The following is a 13,945-nucleotide window of genomic DNA, read 5'->3' as shown; positions in this document are numbered from 1 at the left end:
TGCATTGATAAACACAGAATTTCCCGAGGACACTGCTGTTGGGAAAGGAACCACCCAGGACACGACTACTGTTGTATTCCAGAATTAGCCAGAGGTTCCTAGTTGCACCACCCTTATCAATAGGCGAAGCCCAGAGTCTGTGTATCGTGCTCCATATCCGTATGCTGCACTGAGACAAATCAAGACAAGAGACCGCATTGTCACCAGTAAAGGAATCTCAGAATGCTACCAGCTGTAGCAACTACAGATGGATTGTTGCAGTTTCTTCATCTAGAATGGAAGCACGGGAAACATAAAGCAATATTCCAGGCTGAGCAGGATACAATTCACACGTGTCTGAAACCCGTAACGGACCTTAAAGTTCCCTCCGATGGACGTAAAGACGCTTAATTCTTCTAGGTTATCATTTTGCTATGATGATTTTGTTTTCAAGTGCATTTATTTTTCATTTTTGTTCGGAAAGTAATATGACAACAGATACAAATCCATCTGGAATTCTTATGCCGAAATTGGTTTTTGCGTTGTAAAACAGTGATAAATTTTATTCTTTTCCTCGTTTCGATTTTTTTTTTTCAATAATACGCTGTATGTCGATGTCATTGCATTATATGGCAGCAAAGTGGTTATAATGCGCATAGCGAATTCAGCTCGAGACGTCCATGGTGATAAATATGTCTAATCATATATGTATACATATATGTGATGCGCTCCGTCGGAATGAGTCAAAAGTCGCAAAAAATGAAATCGTAGTTATGCCTATATGTGAATTCTACAGACTCTAAGCTTTATACTGATATATAATACAACTCATTTCGACATCCCTATAGATCATAAAAACGAATATTAACTACGCTTATGATGTCAGTCCATTTTCTAGAACGGAGAAAATCGCTCTCAAAGTTCAGGCTATGTTCAAGCTCACGACCTGTTTCTTTCACGGGACGAAACAATACAACAGTCCTGCTTAGCGACGGCGTTTACGCGCCATCGCACGCACTACCATATAAGGCGATAGCTTGGGTGTGTAAGATAATTAACCAATCGCAGGACAGGTCTATCATTAACGATTCTGACCAATACGGCAGCCCGAATGTAAACTTCGGTGCGTTTGTGTCCGTGCCGCTGCCGCCGCATGAATGAGTCGGTACGCGTTGTGTGTCGGCTGCGGTGTAGTTTGCCGCAAGTTTTGAACTCACAAACAATAGGAAACAGTAGAAAAAAAAAAGGCACGCAATGCGTATTACGAGAAGCGTCTTTTAGTGAGGGCGTTGATCGCTTCCATTCTCCTCCCATGTTGTTGTCAGTGGAAACGTTTAGCAAGTACCAATAGCTAAATAGAATCTGTGAACCCATTGTAGGCGTTAGTTCAAAAGACAGCATCGGCAGAGAAAATCAATGAAGTTAATCAACAATAGTCGTCTTTTGAGATCGTGTTCTGTGCATGTATTAAAAACCTTCAAATTATGTACATGGTCGTAATGTTGCAGAGCATCAAAGACTGCTTTCGCGTCTGTTCTGCTGCAGCTGTATACAGTCGTAACATTCTGAATTCCCGCCATATTAGGCGCATTCCTTTATAGACGTTGCGACCACAGTAATTGTATCGCTTATCACACTTGCCAATGCTGCACATACTATACGTATCAGAAGCAAAGGTTGATGTAGGCCTGACAGCTTCACGTTGGGTTTATATGATTGCATCATAAATATACTTCTTATTCTCGGTCACTTTTTGTAATACCATAGCATATAAAGAACCATTATATTAACTTGTGACTTAAGCTTAATGTTTTTTACATCACATTTACAGTTACAATCTTTCTGCATTTGAGATAGATAATTATACTGACAAATATTCGGAATTAATACTTAGGCCTTCTTCATTTCGTTTTGTATTCACAAACCTTACTAATATAAAAATGATTGTTTGATTACTTTCGGGTAAAGGAACCACCGGAAAAGGAACCGCATTTGATTTTCTTGTTAACGAACCTAAGCTAATAGCGAACCATATTTCATTGTGTGATTAACGAACCTTCAGAACAATCAATTTTATTACCCCCCCCCCCAAAAAAAAAAAGCATTTCAATGTCATGCGTTGTCAATAGTGATAAACGGCCCGTTTTTATTTCGTAGTGTGTCTCAGTACTCCTGTGTTTATTTTTAAGGGTGTGTCTCTCTTTATGATTGCGATTGATGTTCAACTATTTCTTTCCCGCAAGCTTGAAAAGGAAGAAGCTAAAATTGAGGCAAGGAGACGAGTTTTCTTCCATGAGATACAATCATTAAGACATACATTCATTCCCGAAAGCTGTGTGATTGCTTATGCGCTAAAGAATTATGTCCATTACATGTATCAGGCACTATACAAAACGGTTGAAATGTGCTGAAAGTCGAACTTCTTTTTTTTTTTCTATTTCCATTTCAAGCGGGGATAGACTAGAAATTAGTTTGTCTATACTGGCAGGAGACATTAGTTTTCCAGTACATACTCCGCATTTAAACAGTTGCCATATTTTCGTGGTCAGAATCAGATAATGGACACGTGATATATTATAAATATGAAAATACAAAACAACGAACATGTCATATGTACAAACATTATGAATTTATACTTACCTGTAATATTCTGCATAAAAAACAAGCACGCCAATTAAATAATTTAATAGAATTAATAGAACACACTGTACACAGCGATATCATGCATGGCAGATCAAATCAAGTTCAGTTGGTGAGAAAGCTAAATGCAGTTAAAAAGTTGACCGTTTCTCTTTCAATTTATGAAAACAGAATTGCGTTGTATATTTATTGAAGCGGATTGTCTCTGTTGCGAACGATCATCATACATGTATATAGCATTGTTAGTCTTCTGAGCAAATCCGAAACCCTAAATACTTTAATTTTTGCTTGATAATGTAATAACCCTTATAACTTTATAAAGGACTCGCATATTCAAAGTTTCAAACCGTATACTAAAACATTACATTGTACACGATGTATTTTAATGCGTTGTGCGTTGGCGTGTTAATAGCATCAATCTACCTTTTATTTTCCGTACGTAAAGCGCACAGAAACGTAACCAAACGTTACCAAATACAGTGGAATGCATTGTACGGGTGGTATTATCATTAGAAAGTATATCCCATTCCTTTTTACTTTTATTTGCTTGAAGCAGTAGTCAAACCATGTGTCATTTTCGTAGCGACATCACTTAGGAATTAGAATGTATGAAGACAATCGTTACTTAATTATTTTGCGCTATCATTATAGCGTTTACATTTTCCAACTGTTATTGAGAGGATTATGTTAATGTGATGGTTACGATTACGAATGCTGGTTATGAATTCAAAAGACTGGTTCATTAATCGAACTATAAAGGTAATAGCCGTTTTGAAAGTAGTTCGGTACAAGTTCAAAACGCAATCGAAGTCATCGTCATAGGGGGAACTGATAGCTCTAGAAAACTTGTTTAGGCCAGTAAAGATTGCCATATGCAATCTTTGTAGAAAGTTTTGACTTAGGCCATCTTTTGAGTATTTTGAGAAATTATATAAAGAACTATTTGTTTTGATTATGTCAAGAATAAGTTTGAACTATAAGAATAAAAAGGCGCGGTTACCTCAACAATGTCGCAGTGCGATTAGACATGATGGGTAAAGTGAATTCATGACTTTTTGACTTATCCTTACTGAATTGATGATCACTTCTGTAAACCATCAGTTAAGTCTTGTAGATGATACCTTGTAATCATAGTCAAAATTCTTTTGAGCGATGAGACGAAAACCAGCAAACAAAATGCCATGTATCATCGCTCGAGTTTCCAGCATTTGGCGTCACCCGACCAACAATAAGTGCCGAATCAAATGGAACATTATATTGTGGGATAGCAGACTGTGTTACGATTTTTAAATATTGCGAGCAATTGTTAAAAAAAAGAAAAGAAAGAGGAAATGAGGCAAAGTTCAAGAAATTCGAAAAAGCATGTAAATGCAGGCGATCATGTTTAATAGTCAAAGTAAGAGATTACAATCGGCCATGCGGGTGTATAATATGATTGCCTTATTTACATGACTGATTTTTGTAAACTATGTTATATTCAAATTTAAGTTCCCTTCCCTCCTTGATAAAAGTTGTGTTGGGTTTTCGCTAAAGGCATTCATTAGGAAACGCTATAAAAAACGACAACAAATGCCTACTATACATCAAGAGATGACCTATACATACATGAAACACAAAAATTCTGTACGTTCTGATATAATGCAACTGCTTGTTTGTTTGTTTGTTTGTTTGTTTGTTTGTTTGTTTGTTTGTATTGAATTACCATGGTCTTTGTCGGGGTAAAGATGAAGAAAAATAGTAGAGTGTATCACTCTCAAATCCGGATTATTGCGATAAGTGCGTATTCCCGCCCTTTCTATACAGGTAAACGATTTAAGCTTGGTATGCTTTTATAAAAGCCTGGTGTCACGCAGAAGAACTGATTCCGCGATCGCTTTTAACCTTTCATAAAATTCACGTTTTAAGATAGTAACTATAGCTTGTAAGAGATTAAGTAAGTTAGCGTCCCTGACTGTGGTTCTGAACACAAAAGGGGACTGAAAAATTCTTTTACAAATTAGCAGACATAATGCCGATCCTCCAACACTGTTGCTCCATTACAGTATGTCACTGATTCTGCTATCAATGGCGAAGAAAGACTGGTTGCGTGATTATCCACCCCTTGATAGCAGGAAGTTTACCTTTCATTGTTCAAGGCTTCGTTGATGCGGGGTTTACTTGGATAAAAGGCGTGAACAGTGTCGCCCGAGTTCTTTCATTCGAATTCCTCACAATACAAAATTCAATAGGCAATTAGCGCTGCAACTTCGCAAAGCTGTTAGCCAAATTCTTTGCAGACTTGACTTCTCACGTGTCAGCTACACGTAATACACGACAAACAGCTATCATTACAAACATTCTGATAAAAAAAAAAATGAAGAAGCACACTTTTGAGTAGCGACACGGCTTTCTGTCACTTTCTCAAATATGTCTTACTTCTGAAAAATACACAGATGACAGGAACACAAGCTATTTGGGCATAATAATAATGCTTGTCTTCCGATTTCTCTCCATGCCGTCACAGCCCAAACCATCATAAGCAAATAGGGCAATAATTTTTATTAACCAGGGAAATAATATTACGCATTACATACATTTGGCTAATTATCACACGAATTGTCGACTTTATAAAAACGAGAATAATTGACAACTTAGGCCCTACTATATCTCCAAAGATGAACTTTAAACAGCAAGTCACATACCAGGGAACGAAAGTTAAGATCATTTGAATGAATTCATTAATGAGGCCAATAACAGTTGTAAAAGTACACACATGCATCACTAGAGAGGTTTCAAGTTCGATATGTGATCATTTTAGCTCATTGATAAAGTATCATAAATTTTGCCTGATCGTCGTTGGAATAAAAAAATTTCAGCGCTATTTGTGCGTCACATCAATCACCACTTCCAATGTGGTGCATGTATCAAACGCAACTCGCTGGTCATGCAATTGATAGCCTTGGTCAGCTCACTGTTATTGCGTAATTCTAAAGCCCTCGCCGCCGCCGCCGCAAGCACCATGCTTTGTTTTGTCTTCAATGGGGTCAAGAGCAATGCTTCATTAGCATACGCCCTAGCAACGGAGGCGGAGTCTCAATCGGGCGAGAACAATAGGTGCGAAACGCAACGCAAAGGCGAGCGTTCGAAAAAAATGTAACCGAAAAAAATGGTCTCAGAAAAACTGTGATTTGGGACACTTGTACTCATTTTTACACGCTGAAATTTTCTGTACAAATAGATAAAACATCAAAGAATCAAAATCCGTCATAAAAAAATTTGGACGCGAGCAGTGCTTCCCCTTCATTTTCGGCTCATTACGGGAAAACTCCCCGTGCGACTTATGACTCATTTTGTTGGAGCGTCACACATATATATTGTGCTTCTTTTGACCATAACTCTAAAATTATACCTTCATAATTTATGTAGTGACCAATATATCATTTGAAAGGTACTATTTTGTACTTTATGACAGAGACCGTACTTCAAAACCTTCAAAAATGGACTTATCGGTTTTTGCAAACAAAGTCTTCATATATATATTTCCCCGAGGTAGCGTTCTGGAGGACTCTCACAAAACTTTCCTTATATTGTTTCACATTTAAGGTTAGTAGACTAAAGAATTAATTAAAGTAGTTGAATATCCGTCATCACCAGTGCAGTGAACCAGCGAGACTAGCTGAAAAATTAATTCAGTCCATCAAATCCGCGAAAGAGCGTAACAACGTACAGGAGCGTAATTCCTGGTGATAATGAGAATGGAGCAGCTATAAATTAAATGTTTATATCATCGACTCACGCCACTGTTGGCATGGTTGCAGCAAAACATCCAAACATTGCCGCGATTGTAGGAAGAAGAATCAGAAGATTAATCGCGTCTATTTAGGCGTTGTCTAATAAAACGTTTTAAGTGTGTTTCCAGAGATGTTGCAAGTGACTTCGCTTGAATAAAAGTAAGAATTGACTAAAACAGAAAAAATGGAAAGTGACAATGTCTTAAAAAAAGGAAAGTCTCCGTATAAAGGAATTGTATTCTCAACTCTTGCCAATTCGCAAATGCTTTAACAAAAACATGCACGTCGTGTCTGTGATCTGCCTGTAAATTTCTTGTTTTTTATTTTTTCTTCGTTTCACCGCTACCTTTCCAACGATTATCTGTTTAAAAATTTAATATTGTGATTTTGTTTTCATGATGCTTGTCAACCTAACATCAGTCGTAAATAATCAAAAACATATTCCTTAAATCATCCAGTGATTAATACGAAAAGAAGTAATTTCTTTCTTCAAATGTATATTCTTTACAGATAATTGCATCAGAATGGGATTTATGAATGCGTCTCTGTACATCGTTTGTGCGTTGCTGCTCATCGCTGTAGGTGAGACGACTGATGTAGTTCAAACATTGAATTATTTTCAGGTTATCGCTTGCATGATATTACCCTTAACAATGTCTGTCACTAATCGAGGGAATAATGATAATAATATTTACAGTGCTAGCGCATAACACATAGAGTATATCCCTATTAGGGAATGTTTATACAAAAACGTACAATTAAAATCATGTTGATACGGAGTTTCATGTCTCTGTTCACATTATTATATTAGATTTTTTCCCAGACTTTTTTTTTCCAGACTTTTTTTCCCAGCATTTTTTACCCCTTTTGGCACCAGTTCATTTTTCTATTTAACATTTCTGTACCCGAGAGGCCCACATTCTTCAAGCTTTGTCTTTTTAGTGAGTCCCTCCATTTTTCAATGTTTTGCATATTATATTTTGCTGTTTTAATGTAGTCAGGTGTGCAACAACGTAGGAATCAGAACATTCGAAAATCTACCTGTATGATTCTCAAAACCATCCCCATCCTTCAATAAAGTAAATATAAACGAATTACTGAACAAACCTACTCTCTAAAAAAAATCGAGTGAAAATATGTGACCCGCTACAACAAAACGATCCTAAAGTCGGGCGAGGTCGATTATTTGAAAATTGCATGATATAATCCCCTAATCTTTCTGCTTTAAATTGATATATAACACATTTTATAAAAATAATCGGCTGCGGAGATATCGACGTTTAAAAGAGATGTCGAGACATCTGGAAAATCACTGTTTCGAGAAAAGCGCCCTAAAAGTCTTCCTTTCGACGCAATCGCGATCAAGGGACACGCAAGTCAGTTTTTACCTCTGGACAATAGAAGGTAAGCCCTAGCAACCCCCGAAGAGTTCATTCAAGCACATCAGCGTCGGCGGTCTCCTCACCAACCAATCAGTGACCAGGATGTGAGAAGCGGCTGAGCATAGCGCACCCCGCCCGCACGCACTAATCGACTGGGCAGTGTGCGAGCTTCACGCTTCAGTTAGCAGCAAGCAGCAAACTGACCAATGAGATCACTTTGGTCGTTGTTAGGGGCGGAACCTATCTGTGGCGCTCAATCCAAATTTTCGAACCAGTTTCTGCTTCGTTGAAACGCCAAAAAACATGGCTCAGAAAAACGCTATTTTTTTTTTATCTTTCCTTTGATCATTTTGCTTCAAAATTTCGACAGATGATAGAAGACATGTTAGACTCCAATAATATATCAAAATCAGAAAATCGTAAGTTTTGACCAATTTTAATGCTCTGACTTTCTACTCGATTTTCACGGCTTCGACTGTGCGCGACTTTAGGACCTTTTTGTTGTAGCGGGTCACATATTCACTTTTAAAGGAGTGAATACTCTGATAGTGGAGTGAATTTTGAGTGAAAACGTTCATTTCTACTCGTTTTAGAGTGACTTTCAGGGATCACTCCACAATCTTCGAGTGATCCTAGAGGTCAGTCCAAAATGAATGAAAATGAACATTTTCACTCATATTCACTCCAATTTCACGCTAAATTCACTTTTTTCTTTAAAGAAAGTAGAATTCCAGATTCAGACTGGGGGCTATACCATTATCACGGATTAGGAATGGAGAGTCACATGATATACTTTGTCACTTTTAGGGTACATCTGTGGTAAAATATGAATACTTTCGGAATAAGTATCTTGCTGTTTTTCAACTTTAATCCATCACATGTTTGCTCGTCTGTCAACTTTATCACAAAACGCTGACGTCACAGCAAAATATTACACAGCTTAAAGAGGATGACTAGTAACTGATCAGTGGGAATCAGCGGGAGTGGAAGGAGATGATTGTTCCAATTCTTATCGGATTCATTTAAGAGTACATTATACATCATCATTCAAAATTTTTGCTTGCACATGTTTCTTCTTGATTTATGAATACAGCTTCAGAAATCTGTAAGTCAGAATAGACTCTCAATCCACACCTTAACACATTTTTGAAATTTCAATTTCTTTCACTGGATAAATCTGTGTGTCCTTGCCTTGGATCTGCTCTAAGAATCAATGTTTCGTTATAAAGTCATCTCGACGGATCAATTTATAATGGGAAACCTTTTCCCCTCGTAACCCAAATAAGTAAATGTAGACTTGAAAAAGAATCACTATTGCCTTTTCTTCTTCTTTCTTTCTATATCATTTCCATATACATGTATGTCATTTAACCTTACTTCATTTTTACTACATTTTTTGGCTAGTCTGTCAACTTAATCATGAAACGCTAACGTCACAGCAAAATATTACACAGCTTAAGAGTTTAATGATAATATTAAGATAAGTGTGAACATTAAAAATTCTTAATGAATCATCATCATTCAACTGTTTTGCTTGTACATGTTTCTATTTGATTGATATGATGATATACAGCTGTAGAAGTCTCTTAGTCAGAATAGAATCTCAATCCATCCTTTAACACAATTTTGAAATTTCAATTGGTTTCACTGGATAAATTTGTGTGCACTTGCCTTGGATCTGCTCTAAAAATCAATCATCTCATCAAGTCATCTCGAAAGATCTTAATAATAAAAGGAAACCTTTTTCCCCTTGTAACCCAAACAAGTAAATGCAGACTTGAAAAAAAAATAATCACAATTATCTTTTCTTCTTCTTTCTTTCTTTCTATATCTTTCCAATGTATCTCATTTAACCTTACTTCACTTTTACACCTTCCACCAAACTTTAAAATCCTTGTGTTTATTAACAGCCGGTATATTTTTGGGGACCTCATCAGCCACTACACATCTTCACCAGGGAAAGCTAGTTCCGATATCAGACGTCTTGGATCTCACCATGAAGAACCCTTGTAGGAATATCATCGGAGAGAATGGAGAGGTCATAGAAACCTTTCCACACGAGATTCCTCCACCTGAAAACATTCTCGGCATTCAGCAACATATTGCATGCTTTCCAGGTATAAGGAGAAAATTAAAGATAACGTCTATTCCAGACTGAATTGTAGTAATTTTTAACATTTTAATGATCGGTTCTATATACCATGAGTGAATACTGACAACGGCCGCTAAGAAATTGTTTGGGCATTATACCTTCAATTCAAGTCACGAATGAACAAAAAGTATTCCCACACACTATTTGTTTCCTTTTATGGTAAGGCAAAAATTATCTAAAGTAAAACAAAACAAAACAAAACCCGGATCAATTTGGGTTAGGATTAAAAAATGGTCTTCGCTGCCAAGGAAATAGGGGGTCCTACATTGAATAATATTGACACTTATGCTATTCGTTTGCTCTTTCGCAATGTTCCTCAAAATATCAGGGGGATGCACTTTTCTCAATATTGTGCAAGTTGAGACATGTTACCTCAACTTGGACAACAAAGTCACTGGAACTTACAACGGCAAAAAATATTTTGGAATTGTCCGTAACTTTAATTTCTCTCATTGGAGTCAAGTTATAATACATGAAAAATGTCAATGATTCTAAGACATTTTCGTAAATCTTTATTTGTGTGTGTGTGTGTGTGTGTGTGTGTGTTTGTGTGTGTGTGTGTCTGTGTGTGTGTGTGTGTATGTGTGTGTTTGGTTCGGTATTTTCGACACACACTGAAAGTCTCTTATTATCATTAGTAGACCTCTATTTCCTGGAAATAACTAAGTCTTCAACGATTCTCATCGAACAAGAAGTGAACGTGAAATATAAAACGGAATGGCACGTTGTCTGGCCAATATCTTGTCGCGGATTATCAAAAAGTAAAAAAAAAAAAAGAGAGAGAGAGAGAGAGACATCCTTATACACAGCCTCACGAACTTGGTACCTTTGTATTGTTTATCTTTAGTGTGCTTATTGATATTCATTTATCAAGTGTGTTCTTTTTGAGTTTCTATAATTTAGCCACTTTGGCTCCGACATTCCAAGAAATTTGACACCGACTGAAATTCGCCTCTTTCATGTACTCCTTTATTTGCACAGTTCGTATCGTTCTTGCTGTTCCATACGCTTTGGTTTTTCTTTTTAAACATAAAATAGGCGTACATGAAATAAGCACGTTATATTTTATTTCATGACAGATGACCTTATGTATAGAATGCTTTGTATTTACACATTACTATTTTCATGGTGCATATTCGATCGTTACTGCTGCAAAGGCAACTGAATGAGTTAGTTAAAATAATTATCATTATTATATTATATTTATTACCATTACTATCATTGTAAAGTAGTTGGAGTGGTACACATACACTCTGTAATTTTCCCTTTTCTCCCTTTTCCCTTTTCCCCCTGCCCTTCCCTTTCTCTCCCTCTCTCTCTATCCCCTATATTCTATTCAGAGTAGCTCAGCATAGTCTCCATAACGTCAAGCCTCGGCTTATATTGGAGACCCTTCAGTTTAAGTTCCCTAAGCTGTTTGTATTTGTCTTGTATAATTGTACTAAGAATTATGTGTGGATATACTGTTTGTCATAAATGACGTGTACATAATCATATCTGATGTAACGGAATCATAAGCAGAAATAAATCAAATCAAATAAAAAAAAAAGAAAAACACACACACACAAACACACAAAACCCAAAGACATTGCCTGTGTGTTTCCAGTTAATGATTTTTTACTCTGGTCATGTGTTTATTTCCTTATAATGAAAAAAAAAATAACAAAATAGAAGAATATAAATTATAAACGTCCATACCTATTTAGCACAAATACGACTTATTGTTATTAACCTCATCAACATGTTACCTTTTTTTCATTGGTTTGTTGGTAGTTTCCATTTAGCATGTCTCATATTGCCTTATATGTATAAAACCGAAAATTATCAATATTTGTATCATTATGAAGGCCATTTGCTTTTAAGTTTAAAGTGTAACTTGAATTTTGAAATTCAAAGCTATACTAAAAATGTATTGTAAAATTTTTTACTTGTAAAAGTTAGGTCTGCTTTGAAATGTCTTTGATTTCTGCTTCTTGTTATGGTTCTATTTGTATTTCAAGTATTATTGGGGGTCATCCCACTCGACCGACACCCACGAGTCATACAGTCCACGAGTTCGACATTGAAAATAGGTCCATGAGTCATACAGCTCACGAGTCATACACCCCATGAGTTCGACACTAGGCAAAAGCCCATGAGTTCGACACTATAATATATAGGTAAAAACAGCCCGCGAGTTCGACAGATACAATACGGCGCGTAATGTGTCGGTCTCGTGGGCCTTGTTAGCTTAGTGTCGAACTCATGGGCTGTATGACTTGTGAGCTGTATGACTCGTGGGCTGTATGACTCGTGGGTGTCGGTTTCGTGACGTGAACCCGTATCATTTCACCATACAGACATCGATGAGTGTGACAGCAATCCATGTCAGAACGGCGGAAACTGCCAGGATGCAGTCAACATGTACTCGTGCCAGTGCCCACCTGGTTATAACGGGACAAATTGCCAAACAGGTGAGTTGGGATTAGGAACGAAGCGAATCAAATCATGCACTACAGTTATAAAAGCTAATACATTATACAAGTTCAGTTTGTTTTCCCCATTCTGCTTAAGCAGATAACTTTTATGCTCCTATGCCTCGCCCTATTACTAAAACTCCCTCTCCCGTAGGTGGGTTCCTTGACCACCACGGATTTTAAACAACCGCCTTTAGTACCAGTTGTCATTCTGCATAATTTCTTCGTTGATTATTTACTAACTATTTTAACCGTGCATCACAAAACGAACAAAAAGTCGCACGCCTTGATTTCACGTGAGGACTCAAAAAAGGTGAAAAGGGTCAACCTGGTCAATCATCAGTTTTTCATGTTTTCTGAAAGAGCTATCCTTCTTCTACATTATTCCTTGGTTTGGGATCATAACACGAATGGAAAAGTGTGTTTTCAGCAGTTTTTCTACAACCACTCTTTTGGGAAAAAAGTGTGATCAGGTATGTTTTACAGGCCCCTTTTCATTTCTTGAAAATAATTTGCACATTCTTCACTTTAAACCCTAATAACTTTTGAAAAGATAAAGCTGCTGCCTTGAAAGTTTGCATTAATCACGGACATTATGTGTTAATAAAGCATGCTTAATTTCGGCTTAATCTCATAATCCCTTCATCGTTTTTGCTCTAGTGGTTTACACAATGTTTTTTGGCCGTTTCATTGCACAGCTAGAACGAATTGGTAAAGATTGACTAGACACTGCATTCGGAGCCTCTTTTCTCGGTTCACACTTTTCAAGAGTACGTACGTGCTTTCTTTTCCAGTATTGAGATAGGATAAGGGAGTATATTTGTATAGAGCTATACATCATTTTAAAGCTTTGAGTCTGCCCTTTCAGAATCTGCCCTTAACTAAAAATCCATGTCTGGCGACTTTTTGTTGGTTTTGTGGTGCAGGGTCACAATTTGTTTTGGTAAAGAATAGGATTTACATTTTTTGAAGAAATTAATTCTTATTTTTTTCTTTCATCATGTACATTGTAATCCGTATATTGACGTTTTCTGTAACATATATGAAAAGAAAATAACGTAATCTCTGTATGACATTTTGAGAAAGAAAATAAGATCAAACAAACAAACAGACAAACAAACAAAGAGTGTAAAATTGTACATATTGTCTAGACATACATGTTCTTGTTTTTGTTTTTGTTTTCTGGGGTCAATTCCCGTACACACAACCTCACCGACCTGGTACCTTTGATATAGTCTGTACTTACCATGTCTCATAAATATTCGTAATTTTTTGATTCAATATGCTCCCAATATTTTAGTTACTTTATAGCAATTTGGGCTTCTACGTGCCATAGGAATTTGACACTGAAGACATTTTCCTCTGTCATGTACTGTTTAACTTACAGCCAGTGTATTACCAGTCAATAATCAATCGCAGACATCGCCAATCAATAATTTCTCGCTGACGTATATACATGTATACATTCGTTTACACTCGGTAGTTGAGGTATTTACCACTAATACAATCCATTGTGCCTTTCATCACCAAAAAAAAAAAAAAAAAGAAGAAATGATTTGCTTCAAC

Source organism: Diadema setosum, chromosome 12 (genome assembly GCF_964275005.1).
Source record: "Diadema setosum chromosome 12, eeDiaSeto1, whole genome shotgun sequence".
In the NCBI taxonomy this organism is placed as follows: domain Eukaryota; kingdom Metazoa; phylum Echinodermata; class Echinoidea; order Diadematoida; family Diadematidae; genus Diadema; species Diadema setosum.
Note: the sequence above shows the minus strand (reverse complement) of the source record.